Raw genomic sequence first — 22,203 nt, forward strand, 5'->3', positions numbered from 1 at the left:
ATACCCGCTAACTTTCCATGTCACGAAAGAAATTTTCCCACTCATAAATTACATTGTTATCGCGATAAATTTCTTCGTGTAAGTCGCGGCATTTCCATAGATATTGGAGCACGCGAATTCGTTGGACGCGTTCAACCAACAACGTTTCACCGACTCTTAACCTCTTTGAGGACGAGTTAACTCGACGGCGCGGCGGTGCTGCTTGCCTTTCACTGATTTCTTCTGCCTATTTCGCTACCGATCGCTGCGATTCGTTGCCTAACTAAACAAATACAGCCGGTTTCAATAGACCAGTGGTCGGCAAACTGTGGCTCTTCCACGAATGACGTGCTTAAATTTAATTTATTTTATTTCAATCCAATAGTATTGTATTCTTATACAATTTTCGATCAGTCAGTGTGTTATATATAAATTCAAATAACGAGCAATTTCTACTCTATTTTTATTAATAAATAAGATTATTATAAAGTATGATTCCTTCAGTGTATGATATCTAATTTTAACAGACTTCTAAAAACAGGGTTTCTATAAAGAAATTTAAAGCATTGCTGCTGATATCTAGCTGTTTTGATTAACGAGATTGCCGATCACTGCAATAGACCAACTTCTCGACTATACGTCACCGGACGCTTGAAATTTTTCCTCAAAATTGTCAAAATTGTCAAAAGGAGCAGGGAAATCACGCCCTCAGGGCAATGGATATAGTGGGAGCGATGAGACCACGCTTTTAGCAATTAAACCACGCTCCTCAGAGCACTCTACAAAAAGGAATCAGCGAAATTCCGATTTTTGGAGCACTCTATATTGAAGGAGCAAAGAAACCACGCCCCTCACAGCTCTCTACAAAAAGGAAACTACGAAATTCCGATTTTTGGAGCACTCTATATTGAAGCAGCAAGGAAACTGTTATCAAAAATGTTACCAACAACTTTGTGAAAGAAAATCGTACAACAATTTGTAACTTCTACTTTCGGAATCTGTCATTGGTTCCTTTTTAAACAACTTCGTCTTCGTCGAATTAAGCTTCACGATTTAGAATGACTCTGGCAGAAAGATTGTCCTCCATAGAAAATATTATTGCGTTAAGATTTTGTTGAAATCAACCTTGAAGAGTTTAATTTATATATATATATATATATATATATATATATATATATATATATATATATATATATATATATAGTTTCAAAATCGCTAAACGATCGACCGAACTGGTTTGCAAAAAAATGCGAGTTTCCAGCAACGAGGGAACCGGCGTTTCAGCTCGGGTAATAATTTGTTTCCAAAGTAACTTCGACCTTCGGCTGTTTATAAATCCGCCATAAACCTTCACCCTCCCCGGCTACTTATGTTTCACGTCTTCCAGCTCTTCTTTCTCTCTGCTGCCATAGCGGCGCGTGCTCGCCGCGAGCTGTTCCCCAGTTGCAAAACAATTCGCAATGCCCGGAGCTCGTTCTTTTTATATTTCATCGTCGGAAGAATCTCCGTACTCTCCTCTCTCTCGTTACTCATTCGCTCGCGAGCCTGCAACACGAACGTTGTTCGATGTGTGTACGCTCCGCGAGCGCGATTTGAATAATCGATAAAACATACAAGTTTTATGCTCCCTTTCGGCCCCGCAAGCCAGTGCATTGCGAGTGCATCGCTAATGCATCTCGCTGGTTCCTCCCGCGGCCGTGACGCGCTTATATCAGGTCAGTTACCAGCTGTCGGTAAACACTTGGTAAACAAACGCGAGAGACCGTCGAACGCTAAAGACGCTGAGCTTACGAGTTGTACGGTCGGTTCTTCGGCTTCGGAAAATCGTGTCCGAGAGAAAAAAAAAATGGTTTTTTCTGATCTTCGGACATTGGTAGAGGTATCCGCGAAGTTTGAAATTTCTGCGTTCATTAGTTTTGTTTGAAAAACTTCTCGAGGTTCGTGCAATTTTCCGATCGTTCACTTTCGATTTTTCGTTTAATTTTCCCGCAGACTAAACAAATTCTGCTGGACGTCTGGAAAACGTTGTCGATATTCCTCAAAGGTTGGCAAATATATCCGGAAAGTTTGAAATAAATTGCTCCACTAGTTTCTCCGTTAAAATTCTCGAAAATTGTTAATCTGTCGGATTCATAAACATAACAAGCAATAAAAATGAATGAAAATGAAATATCGAGTATGTCAATACGCTGTACGTCCGATAACCGCTCGAAAAAAGGCAATTCCCGGCAGCAAAAACTGCAATCGAGTTTTTAAACATTTTTGATTGGAACCTGTAACCTGTTCAAAGCGAACGCAATTATCACTTTAACTTATGAAACGATTTGTTTGTCGATTAATGAAATAATGATTAATCGTGTCACAGTGTTTGCACAGTATTTGCATCGAGTTTTAATTAAGTCGTTTATCGAGCGGGATACGGGAGATCACATTAATTTCCAGTTTCATCCGCCTCGGTAATAATCGATAAATTATTCGATTAACGCGTTCGTCTTAACGACCTCGTCAGTTTCAATTTTTCCTGCTGAGAGGACACTGATTGTCGATTGGTTTCGCATGCAAATCCACTTGCGGAACGTCCTTCCTAAGCAGGTGTCAGGCTTCGATCTCTTTCTTCTCCCGTTCGACGACCGCGACCTTCCCTCGTTCTCGTTTTTCCTCCATTAACTTCCCAATCAACGTTGACGCCGCCGCGTGCGACTCGTAATTCTACGAAAGAAGCAAGCTTGCGAGAGAGAAGAGAGAGTGTGTGTGAGAGAGAGAGGGAACGTTCTTATTACTAAACTCCCATAACCACGACCAGATAACAACGTGCATTCGAAGAAGCCGAGTACATAGATTGTTGCCTCACGATGTGTTAACCTGTTAACCTGGCCAAGCCGAGTTATCTCGTTAATTGTATTCGGTCCGTCTACCATTTACACTTTTTCTTCGTTCGATTTATCTGCCGGCAAATTTTGCAGCATAATTTAGACTCCGCGTTATAGGCTGGATCGCTTCGAATCACTTTTATTTACTCGACGCCGGAGAGTGGCTCGCTGGTTTATGCCGCAGAAAAGAAAAACACAATAATGCAGACGGGCCGCTGCCATGCTGCTGGTTCTCAACCTCGTTCTGTGGAAGTTCAGTCGTTCCCTTCAACTTCGTCGGGCAATATTTTCTACATTTTCGATTTCCTGCTTCTCAATATTTTATTTCACACAATCATTTGCAGCTTCTTCTTTGACTCTCAAAGAGGAAGCAATTCAGAGAAGAATGCTGATGAGGGTGTATCAGCTAAACATTTTCCAGATTTTCTATTTCGTACTTCTCAATATGTATTTTATTCCACACAATCCATTTGAAGCTTCTTCATCGAATCTCAAACAGGAAGCAGTTGAGAGAAGAATGTTGATGAGGGTGTTCTGTCACATACGTTTGAAAGGTACACAAACCGCAGTCGATTACCCAACACAAAATACCGACGACCACGCATATGGGACGCGGTGGCAAACGCATCAACATAGAACCGCCATACGACGCGTCCACGGACGGTCGGCAGTAATTGTCCACCCCTCTGCAATCATTCCAGGCTCATAACATTTGCGCGGTCACACTGGAGCAGGCAAGTATTCCGAGCATCGGTGTACCAGTATCATGTTGTCATTCGACCCCAGAAGAAGAAACTAGCCGCCATGCGCAGTAGAATTAGACCGAACCCGTTATGCAGCTAGCCAAAAGTCCTCCACTTCACCCGAAAGCTGTTGCAGTAACAACTGTGGGTGGGGGTTGTGAAATTCTCGAGTCGACGAGAGGATTGTTTCGACCTCTCAGACCGGGGACGAACAAAAATTGCCTTGTGGAGTTGTGCAGTGGAAATGTAGAAATCAAGAGCCGTGAAACCACGCCCCTTCAAGCAGTATACGTAAGAGGGAAGATTAACTTCGGAAACCACGCCCTCAGGCACTCTCCAAAAACGAATCGGGGAAATTCGGATTTTTGGAGCTCTCTATATTGAAGGAGCAAAGAAACCACACCCTCGGGTTAATTGATGTAGTAGGGACAGTTAAACCACGCCCTTAAGGACATTCTACGAAAAGGAATCGGGGAAATCGCGACTTCTGGAGCAGTCTGTATTGAAGGAGCAAGGCAACTACGCTTTCAGGACAATTGGTATAGCGGGGGCGACGAGATCACGCCTTTAGCATTTATACTACGCCCCTCAGAGCAATCTACACAAGGGAATCAGGAAAATTCCGATTTTTGGAGCACTCTATATTGAAAGAGCAAAGAAACTACATCCTCAGTGCACTATACAAAAAACGAATGCGGGAAATCGCGATTTTTGGAGCTCTCTATATTGAAGGAGCAAGGAAAACACGCCCTCGGGTTAATTGACATAGCTTCAGGACACTCTACGAAAAGGATTCGGGGAAATCGCGATTTTTGCAGCACTCTATATTGAAGGAGCAAAGAAACCACGCCCTTCAGGGTACTCTGCAAAAAAGGAATAAGGGAAATCGCGATTTTTGGGGCACTCTGTATCGAAGGAGCAAGGAAACCACGCCCTCGGGGCAATGGATATAGTAGGAGCGACGAGACCACGCCCTTCAGAGCACTCTGCACATAGAAATCAACAATTCCACGCTCCTCAGACCACTCTAGGCAAAAAGGGAGAGATGCAATGTTCAAATTTTGAAGATCGAGGGTCCTCTTCGCCTCAACGTCATCCTCCCATCCACATCTTCCTATTTTCCTATTTTTAACTTGTTTATCGAGCTCCTCTGAATAACATATCGCCCAATCTGTTTGGAATAAAGAACGGAACAAGACGTAACACATTTAGAAGGGAAATGGGCCGGAATCGTGAGGGTCTCTCATAAGTGGCGCACGCAGCAGAGGCAAGATTTTCGGGTGGCACGTAAATAACGCGCATACCGACACAGGGAGCAAAGGTCCCGGCCACGACAGATTGACGAATCGATTTCTCTGCGGCAGAGTCGTTCCACAAGCCTCGACGATGCTCGTCGTCCCTTCTTCCTCGTTCCCTTCTTTCTTCTGATTCGTCGTCTCGCTTTCTTCAATGCCAACAACCGTACAACAGAAAGAGACGATAGAAATCTTTTCCGTTACCCTCTAAAGGAAGGCTTCAGAGGTGGGAGCGTCGAACAGAGAAAACTTGGGCTTGTCCACCAGCTTGTACAAAAGCCGTTTACGATTTATAGTTGGAGCTTATAGCCCGGCTAGTTGGACGACTTCGTTTCAACGATAATCTAACGCGTGTGTGGGATTGTCGTACGACGTGTTGTGCCGAAATATGGCTCTCGTAAAATTCGCGCGATCCACAATGCGCGTGCGATGGATTGCACTGTGCATCACTGTGTCGCGACTCGTTGCCACCGCTTCTGTCTGCAGCTTCAACTCTGGGAAAAGAGGCTTTTTGTTTGAATATTTTTGGTGCTCTGGGATCTAGAAGCTTGTCTTCGTCTTAGTCAATGTAATTAAATGTCTTCGTCTTAGTCAATGTAATTAAATGTCTTCGTCTTAGTCAATGTAATTAAATGCGACTGTTTATTAGGATCAATATGTATAGCTAACCAATATGACGACGAAGTGCCTGATGTTAACATTGTGTTCTTATCTCTGTAGAATTGACTTGCATCCCAAAATCCTTGAACGAAGGAGCAGAACTACTTGCTTTTACGAATGCTTCTATGTTCCCTTGTTCATCGCACTCACTGTCTTCATTTGCACTATTTATCTTCACTATTTAATCCAGTTTCATTATTACTCATTATTTTTCTTCTGAAATTATTTCAGAATGTACTTTCTCTACTGTTAATTCATTCATCGTTGATGATAATGATAAAGCTACCTCTATTCTGCTAGCTCTCCTTAATCTTCTTTCTCATCAAGATTGATATTTTTTTGTGTTTTAATCATTACGAGAAGGAACTGCTATGCGTTTCAAGCGTTCCTCATACAATACTTAAATGTGTTGTAATCGATTAGACACCGATACGTTTAGCAATGTCGACAATATTGTGAATAATGGTACAGCAATTTTTGGTGGTGACTTTGAGCCGTCACTCGAGTGCTAAGGGTTAAATGCGACTGTTTATAGAGGAGCATAGAAACAAAAATCACTGCACCGCTCTCCTCAACGCTCATCTCGTCGCTCCACCGCTGTATTCCCGTACTTAGGGTACAGATAAAGTTGAGCGGTGAAGATCGAGGATAGCGGCGAGGTAAAGACATTGAATCAAAATCAAACCAGTGTAATTAAATGCGACTGTTTATAGCGGAGCGGTGACGAGAGAATAGCGGTGCACATAGAAACGAAAAACGCCAGACCGCTCTCCTCACGCTCATCTCGCCGCTCCACTATGTTCACGTACTTCGTCCAAACGATCATTCGACAAATGTATCGGACAGGATCATTCTACACTTGACTGCACGGAACAGATGGTTACTCGGCGTCGACCAAACAGTTTCGATGGTTCGCAACAGCCGTTCATGGAATAATAAAATGGTAACGCCTGTACGGGCCCCGTTTAGGCTACCCAGATCCTTTCGATGGTGCAGTGGGAGAGAGAGAGCGAGAGAGAGAGAGAGTCCGTAGTGTGTATGCGCCGATATATATTTAGCTTGTGCGGCATTTCTCGACCCACATACTCATCGGGAGGCAGAATGGCTCGTATGCGTGGGGTCATCACGCCGTTCGCCGCGACAAAGACTCGTCTCTCGTTCTCTCCTCTCCTCTCTTCTTGCTCTTTTTCTTTCTCGCCCATCTTCCTCGTCTTCGGCGTCGACGACTCCCGTGAAAGGGCCGCGCGCGGCGTGTAACCTCGATTTTTAAGAGCTTCCATTTGCCTGATTCCTTCTTCTTCTTCTTCGGTTTTCTTTCTTCCTTTTACTATGCCGCCCTTTTTTCGGCTCCCTACGCTCTCGCTGGACCTCTGCGGCTCTCGTTTTCTTTCTCGACGCACCCGGGACCTCTGGCCGGTAACTGAAACGTTTATGTCAGTTGTAAGTGAATTATGCGCCGGTCCGCGCCTGGCTCCGGGGTTATGGTTACACTCGGATTTTCGGCTCGTGAGTAATAGTCCCACTGGATGCACCGCGAGATTACATATGCTCGCTGTGTCGATGCTGCATTATGCTTTAATAGTTTTGTGCGGGTAGTTTAAATCTACATTTATGTTTCTCCATTATTTTCTCTAACGGGCAATATCGTTTTTAAAAATTTTATTATGTCTAGCAATTCTTGTCGTGAATGCATGAAACCCATTTTGTCCAGACTTTATCGCTTCACCTTTATCGTTTCACCTTTATCGTTTCATTTCGTCGTGTCACCAAGTTCAACCCCTTGCCGTATTTTAACAAGTTAGACTGATCATGAAGATTTTAACAGAGTCTAACAAACATGAATGTTAGGGTAAAATGCCCAAATATGGTACAGTCCCCTACTATGGCACTACCTTATATCTTGTAAAGGAGACGTCGCACTCTAGTGAGAAAATCCTCAAACAATAGTTTACCATGTTTACTCAACAGTGTGCAGTGCAATCGCACCATTCTATAGATTTTAGTATGGATCCTTCGCCAGTTGTGTCTCCATGTGTTGAATATTTTGTGGTTAGAATTGTATCTTCTTCGGGGAAGGTAAGTGATTTTGAAATGTTTGAACATGTCTGTAGTTTCAGTTTATTTATATTAATGGTTTGCCATCTGTTGGTTTAGCTGAAATTCATTTTCTCTTTGTCAGTAGCTAGTATTATCAGTCCACGTGGAGTTCACAATATGGCACTACCAAGGGTTCCTTAATATGGGTATAGCTATTGACATTGTTGGTGTGGGTGCCGAATATGGCATTTGGTGTCATATTGGGGACTCAGGGTGGACCATATTAAGAACCCCTTTCGCTGGAACCTGCCAATGACACACCACAAAAAGAATTTTTTCCCAAGCTGTATTAATTTTTGAACAAACTTGACCCCAGAATCTTTAAGTGGGAAATGCATCTACAACTGGTAATTTTTTGGTCGAAAAAGAGCATGCTAATATAATAAAAAATGACCAACAAAAAGTGGTTCATATTTGGGTACTTTACACTATGTGTTTCATTTTAGATTAAATAAAATTTCAAATAAATGTGGCCATACTAAGAATATAAAGACGTTTTAATCACTGTAATTATAAAGAAAATTGCACGCCAAGGGGTTGAACGATATCTTAATGTTACATTGCCATTAAAACGAATTTACACGGAATCAATGAGTATCGTAACGGCATGATTTTAATGCGCGGTAATCGCGAGAGTGTTCTGAACTCGGCCGAGACAAGATCGTAAAGCTCCGAGAGAAGAGGAAGGAGTTCACGGGTGCAAATAAAGAGTCCGAAGAATTCAATGTATCATCGAACGGGGTCATGCATTTAATCGTAAATCCGCAGTTCATTTTCCTTTCGGTGAAATTGATGGTCGAACTCGATCTGCGCGGGGTGTTTCACTTCATTTCGGGACCTTAAATTAAACTGTTTGATCGATCGTTTATTTTTTTTCATATAAAATGAATTCCATTGGCAATACCACTGAACGATGATGCATCAAGTGTCATCATCATCGAATGATCTTAAAAGATACCGGAGCTGCTTTTTAATGAAACGAAATCAATAGAAACTGTTAAACTTTTTAACGAAGGATTCTTGTGATGTTTATTTGTTAGACAAGCAAGGGTCAAGTTTCTTTCCTCCTCAATGGAACTTGAATTTTCTTCAAGATCGGAAGAAAGTCCGACAACCCACTAAGCAACAATATAAGCGCACCACTCGACCAACAATCATATCCTGAAAATAGAAAAATACAGCAATATCGTCGCACTTGGGAAAATAAAGCAGAATCAAGAGGGTTTCTTTTGTGTTGTTGAGCAAGCAAAGTGTCCCCAATCCTTATTGCCTGACTTCTTATAAAGTTCTCTGCTTTCATAAGAAATCCGAGAAAATCCTCGAGGCGGGCTGAAAACGTCGTTGGGGTACGAAACTCCATTTTCCATGGTATTGGTCAGCCGTAAAAGTAAAATGCCGCAAAATTCACTTCACAATGAATTAGATTTACTCTTACTTATTTAAGGGTGCTTCTTACTTATTGTTTTACTCTTTACTTAGAATTATATGTAGAAATTTTGATCAATTAATAATTCCTCAACCTGAAGAAGCCAGCAAATCGAAAGTAAAAATATTTATCTAGTTAGATCAGCAGTGTAACAATCAGTTCGGTCACGGTGACTGGTGAAAATCTGAATAAACGCGATGAAAACTCGCGTTCACTGCTCGCGATTTTTCCAGAGCGTTAACGTCCAGTTAAATCGAGATTTTATCCGATTCGAAAGATAAATTAACGCTTCTACTTGAGGAACGTACGAAACTGATCGTATATTACTCGTGACGAACTACTCAATGCCAAGCTGTATTCCTCAGTGATAATTAAATGTTCGAATAAATTTCAGTGACGAGAATTTATAGCGTTTTGGTTCCCTTGCAACATTCTCGTGAGCTTTAGTCTGGGATTGAAAATGTTAACAGGCTTTAAAATAACCTCTGGATGTGTGTTACTGTTATGCAATATTGTTTGCGGTATGTGTCGCTAATGTTCGATTGTTGCGAAACAGGGGCAACGTAATGACGACGAATACACCGCGGCTTTCATGCATTTAGATTATTAAATATGTTGGCAATCAATTACTAAATATTTAAGTATTGTACGAGGTATTGTATCAATTTCATATCCATAAAATGAAAGAATTATATAAAATCGAATTATTTTAGGTTGGAAGAAATGTTTAATTTTCGAGTTAAAATAGCTCGGTAAAATATGTTTAATTTTATGTTTTTTATACATCTTTTTAATTACCATTTTGTTGAATAATCATCACACAATTCCTCAATCTATTGTTTCTTGTTTTTTGTATAATAGCTACATTCAATCGAAATAAAACAATACAATCAAGCTGGAAGCTTGCATTCTTTAATTATCATTTTGTTGAATAATTATCCCACAATTTCTTATTCTCTTCTTTCCAACATTTATTCAAATGGTATATTAATATATTTAATTTTGCATTCAAATATTATCGTGTAATAGCCACATCTAATCAAAATAAAACATGTATGTGAGTATGTACTCTTTAATTACCATTTCTAAACGTACATACTGTAGATTAACTGCAAAATACAATACATATATACAATAATTTTTAAACAAATTTCTAGTCGCGTTATACGAGAATCTATTGTTACGTCCTAAGATAGACGTTTTTAAAGAGGTATATTTTATTTTAAAGATTTGGACAGAGAATAAAACGCAGCTTTGAACCTACCTGCATTCACCGGCTTCGGTTCGGATAATTGAGGATATCTCAAGACTAATTGGCCTTGTTTGTGGATTTGGATAGATGAAATCGAAGTTGGGTATACTTTTTTAAAAATGATTTAATATTTCGATTTAGGTAAAAATAAACGAGAATATATTCTGAGCAACAAATTTCGGATACATAGAGTTATTACGACCTTATTACAATTAGTTAGTATTTACCGTAAAGTAGACTTCGCTCGAGGGGAAGTGAACAAACGAACAAATGCTTCGGCAACCAAATCGATGATGTTGATGATGATAATGATGATGCTGATAATTCTGATGAGAAACTCCGGCGGATTAACACGCCTTCGCGAACTTTTCAAACTCCACTGAACCGATGACTGAACTTTTAAACTTCGACTTTGACGAACGATGATAGCGACTGAACTGAATTTTGATATTGACTGAACGTATCTGATGAATTTCGGATTCTGACTGAGCTCGTCCTGATGAAGAACCATCCCTTTTATAGATTGGTCAATCTATGCGTGATTGCATCCTCATCATTTTTTAGTAATCGCATTTCTTCTTAATTGGTCGTTTGCATTTTGACCGGATGTTTAATCTTTGATTCGTTTTTATCATCCTCTTGGCTAGATCCTCCTAGGTCGGGGGTCACCAACCTATTGCTCATCGATTCTTTTGTCCATTACGTGGTGTCTTTCTTAGTTTCCTGTCGACTATCTTTACATTCTTCAGTGATGAACAGATTTCAACGGATGTTTCGTCTATTTATTCGCTGGCATATTCTATTTCGGATTATCTCAATTGTTTAATGAAATAGATTTCGCTGTATTCTTAATTTGTTCAATGAAGATTTAAATTCAAGATGAGTTTTAAGTTTGAAATAAATCACATGGGTTGGCAATTCCATATTAGTCAACTGCGAAATATTTCTTACGAGTTTTTCTTAATTCTATCCCTCGCAACGTGGTATAATATACGATAGTTTAATATTAATTATTGATTATAGTATTTGATAGTTTATTTCCTGTACAACATTATTAGAGCAAGTATTATTAATGGCTGAACCACCGGACGTCTACTACTGTAGGTGGCTCCGAAGTAAATGCCGATGGTCAAGTCGACTCTGCACAGGGAACTAAGGAAGGTGTTGGCTGAGGTATCGGTTTGTTTCGGTTTTATTAATCTTGTTACCTTGCCGGTCGGCTGGGTACGAAAGCACTGTCGTACGTCTTTGCATAGAATCCGTACCGCGGCGCGAAACTTTCAACGATCTCATCGATTTCCGAGCCGGGCACAGAGCACACGGTCACGCACAGATGCACAAAACGAATCAAGGGGTCACAGGAACGATAATGCGCCGATACTGCGCATTGATTTAGCCGGCTGAGTTCCCCCAGCCCGTCGACAATGACTCATGGTTACACTCTTTGCTCGAGTGCGAATCCTCGTGAACGCATCCGCGCGAAGAAACGCTGCGAATTTATGCGATCGGCTACCGACCACGCATTCCCTCATAAATGGAACTGAACGAAAACGAAAAATGAACTATTTGCAGAAATCTTTCCCAAACATTATTGCATAAATGCTTTGCATTCCAAAAAATTGCAGGATCGATCATAGAATTATCAATTGGTTCCCGTGCATCCGATTTAAAATTTTTTTACTCAGCCCCATTTGCTTTGTTCTGTACTGCATTGTTTACAATACCTCATTCTCCTTTGGTGGGAATACATTCTCCAGTGTTAAACTTGTTATAAAATATATTGTTTCAGCGCATCAAATCAATGTGTCAGGGTGTACCGCCAGTGGAACGTGTTAAAAAACAATGCAAAAATATTCTACGGTTTCCTAATTGCTTCTCAACGGAAATCAATCTTCAAAAACCGCACGCACATAACAAATTTACAATTTAATTGCTGCTCAGCATACTGAACAGCAATCTCGGAGATTTCGCGATGGGGCTTTCGAGTCAATTCGCGAATAGCAACGCGAGACTGAAAGAAAAAGATCAATTAGGGGTTAAAGCCCGTAACGAGCATGCTCGCGGTACTTTTTCCGTCGACTGGGGCGCTCATTACATTGTGGTATCGCTAATTGCGGGCATGTATCATTCGATCTCTCGAACGGTGTCCATCGTCGATGGAAAAAAAGCCAGGGAAACGTCAGGACGTGAAACGAGCGTGCAAACCGCGAGAGGAAGAGAGAGAGAGGAGGAGAGATCATGCTTCATAAATTCATGGCCACGGACCCGGCACAGCGCGGCGCGTTCTGTTGGAGGAAAAGGTGGCTCTCTCTCGATGCTTGGCTCCTTTAATTGGTTTCCTACGCATCTGGGCTTGTAGTCGGCGGCAATAAACCGGTATCAAAGATTTATCGGCGGATCGGGCCGAGTCGAAGCGTTAAAGCCCGAAGCCGCGCGCGCGCTCCTCGCGGGGATTAAATTGATTCCCGCGACGACGCGGCCAACGAAACCGCACCGACCGCGCATCGTTCGATTATCGACAAACTGAACGACACTGTTCGATTCCTCGTTCGATCCTCTTTCGACTGGATCCAGCGTCGGATGGCGCTCGCTTGCGAAAACTTTTCGAAAACGTGTCTTTCGTTTCTTCTTTGAAATTGTTGTATCTGGGTCTCTTTAGTCGGCCATTTTGTTTTTCACGAACTATATATTCTATTGTTGGATGTGATCTTTTTTATGTTGGATCTTCTGCGTCGATTACACAATTATCCCTCTGCATTTTATACAAAATGAACAATGAAAACTCGGACTGTGTATAATATCGAGTATTTTATGTTTATCATTAGACAGTGGATCGCTATGCACAATAAAAATGTGCTACCTGATTCGCAACCAGAGCTGGGGAAAATAGTATTTTAAATAGTAAATAGTAAACACACACACACAATCCTATTTATTTTAAAGTATGTGTACAACTCTGTAAATGAAATATTTTATTTGATGCAGTAATTGTTGAAAATAAAATAATTTATTTGAGGCAGTAATTTTTGAAAATAGTATTTTATTTGAAGAATATTGAAAATATTTGTAGTTTGTCTTTATTTTCAATTTCAATTTTAAATATTATTGCTGAAAATAATGGTTCGAATTCAATACATTTATGAGTGTAAATCGCTTCTTAATGATAGGATAGACTTGTATGTTTATGCGGTGTCCCAGAGTATTATAACAATGCAAAAAGTAAAATATTTTATTTCGTGTTTCTGATTGTTAAAATAGAAATACTCTATTTTCGAAATTGTATACCTTATTTAAAATACTATTGTCTTTAAGCAAAATAAAATATAAAATATGAAATAGTATTTGAAATATTTGTTTCGCCAAATAATGCCCACCTCTGTTCGCAACGAACTGGAGTGAAGTAGAAATTTATTTTCTCTCTTAATATCTTTAATACGATGAAAATAATATAACTGGACAGTGAATCCTTATGCAAAATAAAAATTTGTGCCACCTGAATTGTAAGAAACCGGTGTGACATAGAAATTTATTTTCCTTCTTAATATGTTCAATAGGTCGAAAATGATATAAAAGTATTTTTAAGTTCGTCGAATGTTTTTAATGTTTTAAATTACCATACTCATTTTTGTCATAAATGCATCAAATCCGCTGTCTATTTATCATCTTTAAGCACCTTCCACCAATGATGATATGCCGTAAAAATCGATTTCTTGTCTCCAAGTTTCAAACGAAACACTTCATAACAATGATAAAGATACGTTCCTTCGTCGTTTCTTTGACATCGTGGAATCGAGATATCTCGTACACTCCATCAGTATTTACTTGAGCGTTTTAGCAAATGAAGGGCTAGATTTTGGTTGTGGGCGACTGAGTGTTCTGCGGGTTTTTCGGCCAGCCCTCTAGTCGCGTAATTCGCGGTTAGGGTTATAAATCGTGTTAAATGGAGCGATCGCCTAATGCTGGCGGCTCCACGCGCGGGCCTCGCGTGCTCTGCATTGTTTCGTTTCATCGAATCGATAGCAGTGAGTGCTGCTTATTAATTCTAGATTCATTCTAGATTGTCAATTTTCGCAGATTTTCTCTTGAACACCGCGCTGTTTTTTTTTGCGAACGAAAGTTTTCGGAACCATGTGTGCAGTAACTGTTAGAAACTCTCTCCGGCGAACGACGGTGTGAAATTACAGATTGGAAAATCAATTTTCCTCCCCACAGGAATGTTGAATCTTTACGTTCTTCCTTTTTTCCTCATGGACCCTTCATTCGTAATCCTCCGGTAGATCTCTCTGTTCATTTTTCTCGACGCTTTCGCGCGTAATCGGCCGCCATTGTGCGGCTAATTGATTCTTCGTGTTGCGCTGCTGGCACCGACAACGGTAATAATGATGTTAATGATGTTTTTATCGCGCGTGTTAACGCAGCCGCCGCGAAAAACAAATTCCGGAACATTTATGCCATTATTTATTTGTTGACGCGAACTCTGGTATGTAAAGATTTATCGCGTCGGTTTAAATTAATTTCTAAATGTGGATAAATAATAGCGATCTAGAACAAAGGGTACAGGTATTATTAACGCACGGGAATATAGCTATTAAGCTCGCCTATTATTAACAGTCGTGGACAAATGTAAAAAGTACACTGCCATCTAGTTAACTCCTTTGGAAAATTACTATTATTATATATGTATATCTGTAACAAAATACCAACGTTGTTCTACAATTACGTTGTTGCGAGCTGTGTAATTAAAAGACTGTACATTTTATGCGTTTATCACGTAAACAATAATTACTCGCATGTAGTGTTTACAATCTGAAAACTTTGAATTTAGTGTTTCGAGCATGAACAAAGGTGTCGATTATTTCATTGAGTAAACAGTTATTTATGTTGGAGTGATGTAAAGTTCCATGTAACCAGTTACGTAGAAAGAAAGAAGCTTTCAGATTTACTGTAGACGATTTATATTTTGCACAAAGATCTGCAGTCTAATTGAAAATTAATTGTGCCAATACTTCTGTTGTTAACAGTACGATATTATCGTGCAACTGAGGAAACAATGAACGCTGGTAAACGGGGAAGAAAAAATGAAATGAGATTGAAAGTACAATAATTGCAACGTTTAAAGTTTAAAAGATAAAAGAGTATTCTCCGGTGGTTGTTCCGTTCCGCTCCTCGAAGCAGCTTCCAACGGTGCTCGAGAGTCAATGATCATTTTATGTAGCGTTAACTTCGCATTATTTCGGCTTACGAGTGATAAACTATGGTTCCGGACTAGACTCTCACCCGAGGTGCGCGTAATTCCCGGTGCATCTGTTGCATCAAACATTCATCTTTATTTACCGAATAAATGCAGTCTACACTCGCTCCCGAGACCGCCTCGGTTATCGCAAATTATACGCCAAACAGAAATTACAGTCCTGCGTTCGCGAATGATTACTTCGCATTTACCATCCTCGTTTCCTTTGATTATTATTTATTTATTGCTTTAAACCGTATAAATTAATTATTTAATATATGATTGTGTTATACAATATGGCTTGATGTCCAGCTTACAATTACTTTACATTCGTTTTGTTGGGTTACAACTGCCTCGTTGAAATTAAATTTTAATCGAGCATGTTTTAATAAAGTCAAAAATGATATTGAATGGATAGAAATCAACTTCGTAGAGTGGGCATTGCCAAATGACACGATTTAGATCTTGTGATTCAGCACCACATTCACAAGCACTGTCTAAAATAAAATTAACACTGGCTAACGAAGCGTTTAAATTGCTCGTTTCCTATTTTTCGATTATCTGGAATTATTTTGCCAGGCGGAAAATAATTTATTATTTTGCACTCGGAGCTATTTTCACTGGAAAATTAAACATCTCTTCCGACCTAGAATATTTCCATCGTCAATGACTTTTTAGATTTGGTGGATACGAAACTGATACAATACCTCGTACAGTACGTAGTCTAAACGATATTTTGAATAATGGTACAGCAATTTTTAGTGGCGATTCTGGGTCACATAATAAACAACAGCGTATTTCGTACAATCAAGATCTGCTCTCCTCTAGAAACCTTCGTTCTCCTTCGCACATTCTAATTTTCAATTTGCATCAATTAGTAGATTGAAATCGAGCCACTTTCGCCCATTAAAAAAAAAGCCAACAAATCCTCAGCGAGATAAATCGAACTCCGCTCACCTCTTCTACAAATTGATACTTGAAACCTCGATTTTCCGCAAACGTCTGCAATCTAGTATCAATTTGTGTTCGAGGAATGCATAAAATTGCAGTGACTGCAACACTATCCTGCTTGTTTCGCAGCCTCGAGGCAAGGAGGCTAATAGGCGGCGATCCTCCGATAAATAAACAAACGGAAAGGTCTCTCTATCGTGTCTCGATAGGCGTTATAAAGACTCCGGGTTTCACGAGGCGAAAGAAATAAAAAGCTACGGTGTCCGGTTTAGCGATGCGCGCGTTGCAACGTGCTAGCATGATCGCACCAGAAGAGAGAGACAGGGAGCGAGAGAGACTCCATCAAGGCCACGGTAATCCTTTCCCGCGATAAATACAATTACCTTCTCGGAATCGCGGTACAGCGAGCGAAGCGAGTGGAGTTCGCTCGCGACAAACTTAATTCGTTCGTAGGATAACGAGAGCGGATCGTAATAACGGTGGTAACCGCGAACTAATCGCGGTAATCTTCTGATAAGTCGTGTTGCAGCGATCGACTGGGTTGTGGACAGTCCATTAATATCGGCGATATCTCGCCTGGCGGAAAGTGTCGGTAGATATACGACGGAAAGTAGACTCGCGTGAGTTATGGCACGGGATACTGTAGTGAAGAGATGGGAGGAGTCAAAAAATTTATGTGCCGGAGAGAAAAGAGAAGCAGATTGCGCTCACAATTTTGTTGCGTGACCTTTCCTGTACCCAGATTCTGCTCTACAGTGTAACAGTACCGATTAGTGGGGGCGGAGCCACGGACGAGGTCGAGGGCATCGAAGTCACGCCCCTTTATGGCACTCTGTACACTGAGATCAATTAAACCTCGCTGTTTTAGTGAATTGTATGAAAAGAGCCATCAGATCACGCCCCTTGAGACTCTCTACTTTGAGGAAACTAGAAAACCACGTCTCTCGAAGGCACTCCAGAGCTTTTTAAACAGAAAAGATAATGAATCATGGCTCTTGGGACACTGTACGTAGAGGAGGTGATGAAACCACACCTCTCGGGGCATTCTACACTGAAAGTGCAATGAAACCACGTCCCCATGTCTCTATACACGGACAAATAGCAAGACAGACATTCTGTTATTCATACCAGTTGAACTCTCAACTTATTGCTCCCAGGGCACCGTTGCTTACTTCAACTTTTTGGGGCCATTTCCCAGCGATTTTTCATCGATTTCATGGCGAGAGAATCATCGAGAGTGCATACTCGTTTGGAAAACGCCGAAAACTAATGTTTGCAATTACTCGAGCGATAAATACCGATTTACGAGCCGGAGAGCCTAGGAGAGCTGTGATTGAAGTGACTCATAGATTACACTAAAGTTTAAGTGCCGGCACTCTTGGTTCTCGTACAAATCCCAGTGATAATACGCGACGCGTATCTAGTAGTAGGCAGCAGTCAGGTACAAATAAAACGTAACATTGATGCGCCATTAACGAGTCGGACACGGAATAACCGTAATCACCTGCGGCCAGCGTGATTCCTTGCAAATTGCGCATGCAAATCATGCTTCAACCTGCTGCACGGTTTTTTTTCGAGGCATCGCGGGACACCGCGTGCTCCTAGAGAAGTTAACAGGTTGGCTTCAGACTTCTTTCTCGATCTATCCGATTTTATTCCGTTCTGTTCTGTTGTTGAATTTTTTGGTAGTTGTCACTCAAAGGGTTGCTTGCAACCCCCACCCCTAAGAAATAAATATTTTTTTCTACCCTTCACAATTTGCTTACAATCGTGAAAGAAATACATGAAATGTAACAAGTTTTCTTTCATCATAGTATGTCGATTAACAACCGAGAAAAAAATGATAAAGTGTAGGGTGTTCGCCCTGATATTACCCTTAAGTGAGGGGTTAGCGACTTAAAATTTTGCACACGATATCAATAAAAAATGTCGTGGGGGCCGTTGGACCATGCTAATCCTGCTAGACACTTTATTAAACATTCTCTACTGTCTCCAACAACCCCTGAAGACGATCCCTTGAAGACCGGTTCACGTAGACTGCAAGGTCCACCTCTAAACAGAGCTAAGGGATGTATATAAGAGCATCTTCGTGAAAGATGACGATAATCCTGGAGTAAAAACCGGTGTCACGGAGTTCGCATCCCCTAAATCGGTTGGAATCGGCTCGCGCCACGGCCGGCCCCGACCCTTCGGACGAGGCCGCTCCATTAATTTGTCCGTTACGCGAAACGGAGTAATATCGATAGTATCTGGGGGGTTGGGGAAGGGGGTGGTAGCGGAGGAGGGTTAGCGGTTAGGGTGGTCGAGGGCAGAGGCGGGGGTGGAAACAGCGCGGATTCATGGGTTACGCTGGCTCTCGGGGTTCTGACGTCACGTCGCTTGTACGCAAGTTTACTACCACCACCGCTGCCGCCACCACCACCTCCGTTGGCAGCGGCGGCGTGTTACTACTTCCACTAGTACTACCGCTAGCGATGGGATCAAGTTCACTTGTGTTCACGGATCCGAGTGAATTTTACAGTCAATTCTAATCGGCAAGATTCGTTTCGTCGATTTCAAACCTGCTCGTTCATAAGTCACCGGACACTTATTCAAAGGATTCAGACGATTTTTTGATTTTTAAAGGACCTACATTATGAAATAAAAATGGTACTTACTAATCTTTTCTAATGCGGAGGACATGTAAATCAAATCTGACCAAGATATCCTATATTTTCTACATTTTAATTATTACTCTCTTATATTTTCTAATTTTTAAAATTTAAGTGGAGTAATATTGTTTTCCAATTTCGCTTCCAGAGCTGTCCATGATCATCCCACAATTTCTCAATCTCTGGTTCCCACAACATTTATGAATAATATTGTATAATATAAATAAAACGATAAAATCAAGTTGGAAGCTTGTATTCTTCAATTACCATTTTCTTGAAGATAAACTACCGTAGGTAGACTACCATTCGTAGAAAGTGTTCGACCATACAAATCAAGCGCCTGCTATTATCGTTAGATTGTGGATGTTATACACTGTTCAAATTATCTACTGTTTCTAATTGCAGTTACCAATTTTTTCCATAAATCCATTAATTCCGCAGTCAACCTCCCATTCCTCATTCCTCCCAGATTCCTTCTCTACAGCAACGAACAAAACAAGACAAGCCATCGCTACACATTGCTCACGTCTCCCACAATCTGATTGTTTCAAGAAAATATTTTGAACATTTTCTCACTCAACGGTTCCATGAACCGCCACAGTCTTCCCCCATACAAATCAAGCAAATGCTTGCAAGGTGTTCAACGCCATCGCTGGCACCACCACTACAATGGCCGCCGGTGGATCCGCGGGTCGGCGCGACATCATGCTAGAGGGTGTGCGGGGGGGAGGGTTGTGTTCGGTGCACCAACACCGTCGATGGTTGCACCCCCCCTGACTCGAGGTTCCTCTCTCTCTGTTGGTGTCGGTATCGCGAGAGCGTGTGCCTATCGCTACCATTACGATTGCCAGTGTTTGCGTCACCCGCACCATTCTAGTACCACTACTGGCGTGACTGTGCCTAGTCTCGTAGCCTCTTCCACCAGCAAAGACATCGGCTACGAAGACGACGACAAACAACGAAGACTAGACGGTCTCCTATACGCGGTACCGCGTTGCATTACAGACGGAGGCACACCATCACGGAGGTCCTCGACAGATGGCTGGGAACGTGTGCATGGCTGTGAATAAGACAGAGAAAAACCAGTTGCATGGAATGTTGGAAGGGCGCGGGGACGTCGAAGGGGTGGGTAGACAGAGAAACTACAAAAGATGAACAGAGAAAAATAGAAGTAGAGAGAGAAGGTGCATCAGAGTCGAACGTCTCCTTCGTTCCTTCTTTTCTTCCTGCGGCTCGATCAGCCGTCTACCCTCTTGTATCTTCTTCTATCTTCTTTCATCCTCTTCTGCGATGGCTGCTGTCCTCGTTGCACCGGCAGGTGCTCGCAGAATTACCGCAGAAGCCTCCTCCAAGAGGGAAAAAGACGAAAAACGAGCAGGGGCCGAGCGAGAAAGCGGCAACGAGAGAGCCGATACCTAATCCTCCCTTCGTTGGCCCACCCTCGGCAGGAAATCAATAGAGAGGGACTCTAGCCCTCCCTCCATACCCTCTCCTCTTGCTCGCTGCACCCCTTCGGCCCGTTTCTCTCTTTCTTCTTCATCCCCGTTCACGTCGAGGTCTCTCCGTTTCGTTCCTTCCTTCCTTCCTTCCTTCCTTCTTTTTTCAACAGGAGCGTCGTCCTTCTTCCGACCGGCACGACGAACTTTCGAAACCGGACTGCCTCTTGTTTGCACCCTTTGCTCTCTGCACCCGCCATCCCCCTACTTCGTCTCGCTCTCGCGTCTCTCCGTTTCGTCTCGCTTCTTCCGTAGCACGCGACGATACCACGCGCCGCCGATCGCGTCCTCTAATCTCCCGCGAGCAACCTGCTAATTGCCGTGATTCGTCGCTTCTTCTGATACCCATGGCCAATGTGAATTTATTCGGGTGGCGGGGGATGATTGGGGTGAATTTGCCATCTTTCTGATGGATGAGGAACTTCGCGGTAAATAATTTTGTGCGCTAGTTGAGATTTATTGGAGGAAGATCTTGTAGTTGCTTTTTTAGAATATTAGAGGCATTTTTGGAATGTATTCCTGTAGGAATTTTAGAATGTTTAAAGGGATTGAAGGTGGAAGATGATACTTCGTGACTTTTTTAGAATGTTAGAGATGGACCATGTTTGGAATGTACTCCTGTAGGAATTTTGGAATGTTTCAAGGCTGGCATTGAAGGTGGAAGATGATACGTGGTGACTTTTTTTAGAATATTAGACGTGGACAATTTTGGGAATGATGTAGGAATTTTGGAATGTTTCAAGGCTGGAATTGAAGGTGAAAGATGACACTTTGTGATAAGGGTGGATATAAAAATTTTCTGTTTTGACAATGTGGAATAAACTTGCGCTAGACTGTGGCGTCGAGAGAGCATCAAGTGAATTTAAATAGCGTGTTGTGCGGTTTAAAAAACCGGATTTAAATTGTAGGGCGATGGGTTTTTAAAACTGCACCATCCCCTATAACCGGTTCTCTACTCTACCTTCTTCTCTGGACCCCGAAGAATTGTTTGCGGGTCGGTATGGACCCAAGCATTGTACGACGAGGGTCAAACTGAAACAACTGCGTGCCACGGACGACAATGGATCGATGTCCGAGGCCGTTTCACTCGCTGAACGCGACCCTTGAAAGAAATTGAAGACCTTGAGGCAAATATGGAGGGAAATATTCATCGTTTAGTAAAATTTCACTTGCCGAAGTCTTACATATTTTTATAAATCGGTGATCATGCAGTACAACGCCGAGGTTGTCTTATTGTTAATTACCGAACAATTGTGTGCTGGAAAATGTGCAAATTTAACCACTTCATCTTGAAAAATAAAGCTCGACCAAGAACTCGGAATTTATTCGATGCTTCCCCACTGAAAGATTTGTTCGAAAGGAATTTTATTTCTCCTGGGGAAAATATTCAACCTTTCTCGAGGCTACTTTGTCTATTTTTGTTCCATGTATTTTCCACGTTCATTCGTTGTCGGATGACTTCTTTATATTCGAGAGAAATATGGAAAATTAATACACCACCGTTAAAAAATATTTGATCGCTTGCTACAGTATTCACGGTTTAGGGGAGACAA

General features: G+C 41.5%; 1 protein-coding gene across 4 annotated transcripts in view; it reads left to right on the plus strand.

Annotated features, from left to right (window-relative positions):
* Nucleotides 1-22,203, plus strand: part of Lilli (AF4/FMR2 family member lilliputian) — a 292,861-nt gene that overhangs the window by 54,341 nt on the left and 216,317 nt on the right. The gene's annotated exons all lie outside the window — the stretch shown is intronic.

The sequence above is a fragment of the Lasioglossum baleicum genome, chromosome 6, assembly GCF_051020765.1.
Source record: "Lasioglossum baleicum chromosome 6, iyLasBale1, whole genome shotgun sequence".
Lineage (NCBI taxonomy): Eukaryota > Metazoa > Arthropoda > Insecta > Hymenoptera > Halictidae > Lasioglossum > Lasioglossum baleicum.